At 38.6% G+C, this 8177-nt stretch overlaps 1 pseudogene; it reads left to right on the top strand.

The window, feature by feature from the left end:
- The first annotated feature begins 270 nt into the window (after positions 1-270).
- LOC119535294 lies at positions 271-4048 on the top strand (annotated as a pseudogene).
- Positions 4049-8177: the final 4129 nt, after the last annotated feature.

The following is an 8177-nucleotide window of genomic DNA, read 5'->3' as shown; positions in this document are numbered from 1 at the left end:
AGTTGGAATCATACAATATGTAGCTTTTTCAGACTGGCTTCTTTCACTTAGCAATATGCATTAATGTTCCTCCACATCTGTTAGTGGTTTGATAGTGCATTTCTTTTTATCGCTGAATAATATTCCCTTGTATGGATGTACCACAAGTTGTCTATCCATTCACCTATTGAAGTCCATTTTGGTTGCTTCCAGTTTTGGGCAAATTTAAACAAAGCTATTCGTATATTTGCAGGTATGTTTTGCACCTCATTTGGGTAAACACCTAGGAGCATGATTGCTGAATCATATGGTAAGCCTATGTTTAGCTTTGTAAGAAACTACCAGACTGTCTTCTAAAATGGCCATATCATTTTGCATTCCTACCTGCAGTAAATGAGAGTTTCTGTTGATCTACCTCCTCCCTAGCATATGGTGGTGTCAGTGTTTTGGATTTTAGCCATTCTAATAGGTGCACAGTGGTTTCTCATTGTTGTTTTAATTTGCAATTCCTTAAAGACATATGATGTTGAACGTCTTTTTTATATGCTATTTCTCATCAGTGTGTCTTCTTTGGTAAGATGTTTGTTCAGATCTTTTGCCCATTTTAAAAATTGGGTTGTTTGTTTTCTTATTGTTGAGTTTTAAGAGTTATTTGTATATTTTGGACAGAAGTCCTTTGTCAGATATGTGTTTTGCAAATATTTCCTCCATGTCTTTGGCTTTTAATTTCATTCTTTTAATCATGTGTTAATTTTTAATACCAAATTCTAGATGCATATATCTTCATTATGTAAGTACATGCAGTCCAGTGATTGACATCTTGAGGTTGGATGAACTATGGATTAGCTACATATAGAGTTTCAAATAGAGTTTGAAAGCTGGGAAAGAAAACATGAAAACTAAATATGTGCAGTTAAATATTAATAATTGACATTTATTTAACACAAACTGTGCATCAGTTACTGACTTAAATAGTTGACATAAATTATCTTAATCCTTACCACAATTTTTTGAGGTAGGAGCTATTATTATCCCCATTTTATAGATGAGGGAAATGAGGCACAGAAAGACTCTGTAACTTGCCTCAGGTCAGAGAGTCCCCATGTAGTAGAGCCAGGGTTTAAACTCTGAATCTGACTCCATAGCCCTTGCATGTCATCATCTTTTCAGGTGGCCTTCTGCATGAGATGGGCAAAGTGGTGCTTTGCAGGTCAAGGCTTAGACTAGTGATTCTTAACACTTTTTGAGTCATTGACCTCTTTGGGATAGGAGGGACCTGTTTTCAGAAAAAAATGCACACACCTGGATGAAGTTTTCCTGGCCCAGGCAGAGATGTTTAAAGCACAGTGTTGGTCCACATTCTTTAAGGCTAGTTCAAAAATTCAAATAACACAAAATTAAAGTTTTATTTTCTAAAACTGATTTCACTGTTTATTTCAAGATGTGTTTAAAACAAACAAACAAAATGAACATTTAACAAATATAGGCTCTCCTGAGTCCTGCTGGTTATACAAAAGTAAACACATCAATGAATGAATTTGGAAGTACCAAAGGTTAGTTCAGTGAAAGATGAGGTAATCAGTTCAGACACAGAATGCTGGGCTGACAGCAGTGTATCTCTGACAATTACATTAATAGTTAAATTCCAGATACTAAAGGAGTTTTGGGATGTTTTTCTGGAAGGAACCATGGAAGTGTGACACTTCTCCACAGTTCCTGGAGCACCTTCCTTGGCCAAAGCCCTAGGACCCTCCCTTGCTTTCCAGGGAGGAAGAGTTTGATGATGCAGCTACACTTGCTTAGGATCCAATTCTCAGATATTGAAGCTGAAGATTAGTTCAGTTTTATTAAACATCTGTAGGCAACATCTACTGTTTTGGTCACTCATTATACATTAGCATTTCTTCTGGGTCAGAGTACCCTGAATTTCCCTTGGGGAATCATTTCTGCTCGATTAAATCCATGCGGATTGTGGATTGGGTGGGGCTCCCTTCCTTTCTCCAGAGGTAGAACGTATGACCAACGAATGGTAATCAGAGGTGGGCAGGTGACCCAAATTGATTCAATGTGAATCCAGGGACATATATAGGAGGTGTTGGGAAAATGTGCTCTCTGCTCTGCTTGAATACAACCTGGGAGAATGAGAGCCTAGAGAGCTGCCAAGTGGAGAATGAGAATGAAGCTGTCACAGTGAGGGCAGAGCTGAGAGATGGAAAGAAACTGAGTCCCAGTGACATAATTTGGGCTCCTGATCAAGTTATGCCTGAAAATCATCCTGAGACTCTCCAATAACAAGCCAAAACCCTTTGCCGAAGCCAATTTGAGTTGAGTTTCTGTCACTTGCAACGGGAAGAGTCTTAATTGATTGCATCTAACAAATAGACTATGGACCTTTGTATTATTCATGGTAGCTTGTGCCACTTTTTTTTTTTAATGTAGTAAACCTTTATGATTTTTGAGTGCTATGTCCAGAGGCCTTCACGAATCCCTGATTATTAGTCACCACTATAGCATCTAATACCTTTGTAAATGCAGCAAAGCACATTTGAGAGTACATGCATTCTTAGCAACAAATAAAGGACAAAAAGCTGCAGTGGGATTTGGATGCTGGATTCATGCACCAGCTGCTTGGGACCTAGGATTCTGAAAATTAATATTTTAGCAAAATTATCTATTACTACTTGACGTGGACTTTAGGATCTTTAAAGAGCTGACTAAACCTTGAATGCAAAATCCTCAATGCCAAGGATTAACTATATTTCCTTACTGTATTTATTTGTCCAACTGCAATTTGTTTCCTTTCCCTGTCATTTTATCAAGTCAGATTTTCCTTTCAAAAGGCTTCATATCTAATATCCATGATCCAGAGTGAAATTTGGTAGCTACTAGAGCAAAACCGAAATATTGGAAAAGTTCCAGCTTCTTATTTATCTTAAAACAAAAATTTAATCTTTTCCTAGAGTCCACATTTTATTGACCTTTACATTTTAGATTTTCTGTACTTATTGATTCAGGAAAAAGAGACACTTCAATGAGTTTCACTTCAAGTGAACCTGGCATTTGAGAAGTAAGATTTATAAAATAACCATTGGAGGGAGTGATTATTTGCATTTTAAAAAGATTTTCTGTTTTCCATGCTACTCAGAGAGAGGTCCATATGTTATCCTGGGTTCCTACTGTAACTTAAAGTGAAACATTCACAATGTCCAGAGCCCTTGAACGAGGAGGATGTGCTCCAATTCCTTGCAGCAGGAACCCACTTAGTGGCACCAACTTTGACTTTCAAATGGAACAGAACATCTACCAGAGGGAAAGTGATGGCGTCTACATTATAAATATGAAGAGAACCCGAGAGAAGCTTCTGCTCGTGGCTTGTGCTATTGTTGCCATTGAAAACCCAGATGTCAGCATCATATTCTCCAGAAACAACTGCCAGCGAGCTGTGCTGAAGCTTGTTGCTTGCAAACTTTTGCTGCTTCTTTTGTTGAGTCCTTCACTCCTTGAACCTTCACTAACCAGATCCAGTTAGCTTTCTGGGAGCCACATCTTCTGGTGGTGACTGATTCCAGGGATGACCACCAGCCTTTCCCAGAGGCATCTTATGTTAACCTGCCGACTACCGCTCTGTGTAACACAGATTCTCCTCTGCAGATGTAGACATTGCCATCCCTTGCAACAACAAGGGAACTTTCTCCGTGTTTATGAAGTGGTGGATGCTGCCCTGGGAAGTTCTGCGCATGCGCGACACCATCTTGTGAGTACCGGTGGAAGGTCATCACTGATCTCTATCTTCTACAGAGATGCTGAAGAGATTGAACCACAGGAAGAGCAGGCCTCTGTGGAAAAGGCTTGTGACCAAGGAGGAGTTTCTGGGTGAATGGACTGCTCCAGTTCCTGAATTTACAGCCACTCAACCCGAGGTCTCAGACTGGTCTGAAGGTGAGCGGGGCCCATCTGAGCTCACTCACCAGTTCCCTGCTGAGATTGGAGCTCTCGGCTTGCAACTGAAGACTGGTCTGCAGCTCCCTGTGCTCAGGCCACTGAATGGGTGGGAACAACCACCCAGTGAGCGTAAGCAGTTCTTCCACAGGCTCTTAAACAGGAAATGGACATAAGGTTGATGAAAAGAAACATTAGTTTCTATTAAAAATTTTTTTTGCCACTTTAAACCTAGCTTCCTTTATGTTTTCTATGAATATTCATTCTATTAGGCTTGGTTTATAAAAATTTACTTGGAATTCTAGGATTTCAGAGCTGAAAGAATGCTTGAAGATAAGTTTCCTTTTGTGGATGATAAAGGAAGAGACAAGTTTAATATTTTGCCCGCAGTCATACAGTTGGTGGGTGGTAGTTGGTAGATTACATTATAGCTCTCCAGTATATGCTCCCTTTCCTGTAAGAGGATTTACACATCCCTGCCTGTTGCCATGTGCCTGGCAGTGTCTCCTACAGGCAGAGGATATTACTCTCCCCCTTTCCCCATTTCAGACTTGGCCATGTAACTTGGTTCGACCAGTGGACTGGGAGTGGAAAACAGCATGCCAGTTCTAGGCAGAAGCTGAGTCAAATTGAGTTCTGGCTTTCTTCAGCCACCCCTGCCATTCATTGACACTTACGTATCAGAACTTTAATCTGGTATTTAGTGGTTGTTGGTGGCAGTAGCAAAAGTTTATTCACCAGGTGAGTTCTGTGGCATGAAGTTGAGCCCTGAGATTTTGTTCCCCCAGCTCTCCCATTGATTCTATGAGCTATTAATATCTTTTAACAAATTCCTTTTCTACTTAAACTGATAAAGATTCTATCTTTTTTCAATTAGGTATCTCCTCTCTCTACTTTATAGACATGCTTTCAGAAATATCTTTTTTTATGATGAAATTTGCCTGCATGATTTCTGATAAAATGAGAATAGGCATGTGGATATGTTTAAATTTTTTATGTTTCCCCCCCCAGTAGTCAGGCTAACAAAGATTAAAAAGATATTTTACTCAGGATACATGAGGTTATGAGGAACTAAGAACTCTCACAGTCTTCTGTGGGAAGGAAAATTACAACTTTTTGTATGTAATTTATTAATACAGCTTTAAAAAGCCTTAGAATTATGCATACCATTTGTTTCATCTGTCAATTCTACAACCAAAAATTATCCTAAGTAAATGTCAGTGATGTATGCAAAGATACAGCAAACAAGAATGCTCATAAAAGCATTATTTATAATATAGAAAACTTAGAATTTACCTCCAAATCAAGGGCTGATTGATAAACTCTAGTACATCCATAAATGGAATTCAGTACAGCCATTAAAAAGAAAGGGTTGTAAAAGGATTTTTGTCAGTACAAAAATGCTCTTGATAAATAATTAAGCAAAATATGGAGGACACATATTGAAAATATTTTTGTATATATTTATAAATATGTATTTTTGTAAATCTAATTTATCATCTATCTCTACCTATCGATCTCTGTCTCCATCTTCTCTCTATCTACATATCAATCATCTATCTACCTATCCTCTATATCTGTGTGTCTGTGTGTCTGTCTGTCTGTCTGTCTATCTATCTATCTATCTGAAGCTGAAACACCAAAATGTTGGCAGTAGATATTCTGAGTGGTTGGATTATAGTTGAGTTTTATCTTCTTTTTGATTCTCTGAATTTTCTAAGATTTGCATAAAAAATTCCAGAAAAAAAGTACTAAACATTATTTTTAAAAACTTTTATTGGTTTGTCAAGGGCTAATGGATGGGAGCACTTGTTAAAAAATCACAACTGAAGGGGGTAAATCCACAAGTCCTCTGGTGCCCTGTTGATGGGGGTGAAATTGGGAATTGGGAAGAACCTCTCCAAGGAGAGTGTTCATGTGGTCTGGCTTGGTATATCTAAACTGACCCATCTATGTGCAGACAAATGATAGGATGATGGAGCAACACCTCATCCTCATCCTCTTGTTTTTTAAATAAACCCTGATAATTGCTGTTATCAGAGGAGAGAGAGCAGTTTCCTTTTTAAGATCTCTAACCTCAGCCTAAGCAATGAACCTATACAAGTCAGTCAGTTATATACACACACACACACACACACAATTTACTACCATGCTGAAGGTTCCAAGTATAGGTATTTATAGTATTGACTCTGATCAATGTAGACTTCTCAGATTTTCAAACAGGGCTATATGATTTTGTTAAAGCCTAAATAGAGAGAGGTGTTTTAGTATTTGTGTTCTAAATTGATTACTTTGCCTTCAGCTAGACTCAGCATCGTAGTCACTTCTAACATAGTCACTGCATCTTACTTCAGGTTATTTTCTCCTGGGGGTTGGTTGATCATCATGAATATTATAACCATAATCTTATCATGTATTCTCTGCTTCTGACCCTAAGCAATCACCTTCATCCCTATTGTTTCCTAGTTCTGTGGTCTGTAGCAGATTCATAGTGAGAAGAGTGGGATTTGGAGTCAGCTACATCTAGATTTAAATCCCAGCCACAGTATTTACCAGCTGGGTTATGTTGGACACCTATTTATTAGCAGGGTGAAGAGTGACTCTCTTCATCTGATAAAAGAGGATAACATCACTTTATAACATTGTTGTGGGAATTAAATGAAAAGTCCTTTGTGCAATGCCTAGCACAAAGTAGGTAACCAACAAATGGGAGCTGGATGCTCATTGCTACTCTTCTAATCTGCCTTCCCTTTCAGTTATCTGAGTTGACTCGAGGGATTCTGGCTTTGCTTGCAGGACTCCTTGTACTGTCCAGAATCTTGCTGTCAGTCCACAATTTCTGTATCTTCTCTGGTCCCCTTTCCTTTCTCATTTCGTGGATGTTTCGGGTTCCACTATCTTGCTCCTTGCTTCCTTCCCGTGACTCCTCTAGTTCTGGGGTGGTCACTCACCTTTTCCACCTCTGCTTGGCTCAGGTTAGAGCTCCGACCCGCTCGGGCCCTTCCCACAGCCGGCTCCTAATCTTGGCAATATCATTAAAGTGCTTCTTTGTAGCACGTGCCCATCAGATCAAAACATAAAGATCCATCTGAGGAGGAGAAGGACTTGGACTTGCAAATGTTATTAAAGGATGGAGAATTTAAAGCAATAAGCAGAGAATGTGGAAAAGACCATGATTTTTTTCCTCTTGGAAAGACTGTCAAAAAAAGCAAGGTAAAAAATACAGTTAAAAGCACTTAGAACAGCATTATCTCTAAGGGGAATATTTTTAATTTTGGATGTCAGTGGCTTTTTTGTAGATTTTGCACTTTTGAATGAATTTGGTCAGTTGGAACTCATGGAAGCCTGGTTACACAGAGAATTAATCATACATATGAAACTCTGAATGCAAGTCCCTTTATTATTTTAATATGACCATTATTTTTAGACAATTAAGTAATACACAGCAATTATAGAAAATCTAGAAAATACAATACCTTTAAAGAGAGTATAGCTAATTCTAACATTTTGTTGTATTTCCTTTTCATATATATTTCTTTACAAAATTTGGATCATATTTCATCCACAGTTTTATATCCTACTCTTTTCACTTACCAGTGTCTTGAGTATTTTTCTATGTCCTTAAATATTCCTCTAAACATTATTTTTAATAGCTGCTTCTCATTCCATTGAATGACTATATTGTGATTTATTCCATTAACCTTTATAGTTGAACATTCATGAAATCCTATTATGAATAACACTTCAATGTAAATATGTGAACTTTCGTTTTTGAGTATCAATCCAATTATACTCTTAAAATAGATTCTTTTTCAGCACTTCCCCACTTCCAGGGTACTCAGGCTGTTTCTGGAGCTCTGGCTGCTGTTCCTGAAGCACCATAGAGGTCAACTACCATGGGGCTAAATGACCCTCTGGAGGACTGTTTCTACAGCTCCTGGGAGAGGGCTCTTCCCAGTGATTTTAGCTGCTTGACACATATGAGATGGTAAGCTTTACAGAGAGCAGCTCACTGGCTTGTTACCAGTGAACTGCTTTCTGCATCTGTGTCAGCAGTTGCGGGCTGTGGCCGTTTGAGCACACTGTAATGCAATGTCCTAGGCAATACCTCCAAGCCTTGAACAGGTCTTTGTTGGAAAGTGGGATGCTTTGTAGTAAGGCCAGCATGTACAGAAAGTGGTAGAGAACACATCTCTTGTCCTGTGTCCTCAAAACAAAAGAGAACTGCATCTGAATGCCTTTAAATTTTGCGGGTTGTG

Source organism: Choloepus didactylus, chromosome 5, assembly GCF_015220235.1.
Source record: "Choloepus didactylus isolate mChoDid1 chromosome 5, mChoDid1.pri, whole genome shotgun sequence".
In the NCBI taxonomy this organism is placed as follows: Eukaryota; Metazoa; Chordata; class Mammalia; order Pilosa; family Megalonychidae; genus Choloepus; species Choloepus didactylus.
This window is presented reverse-complemented; position numbering and strand designations above follow the sequence as displayed.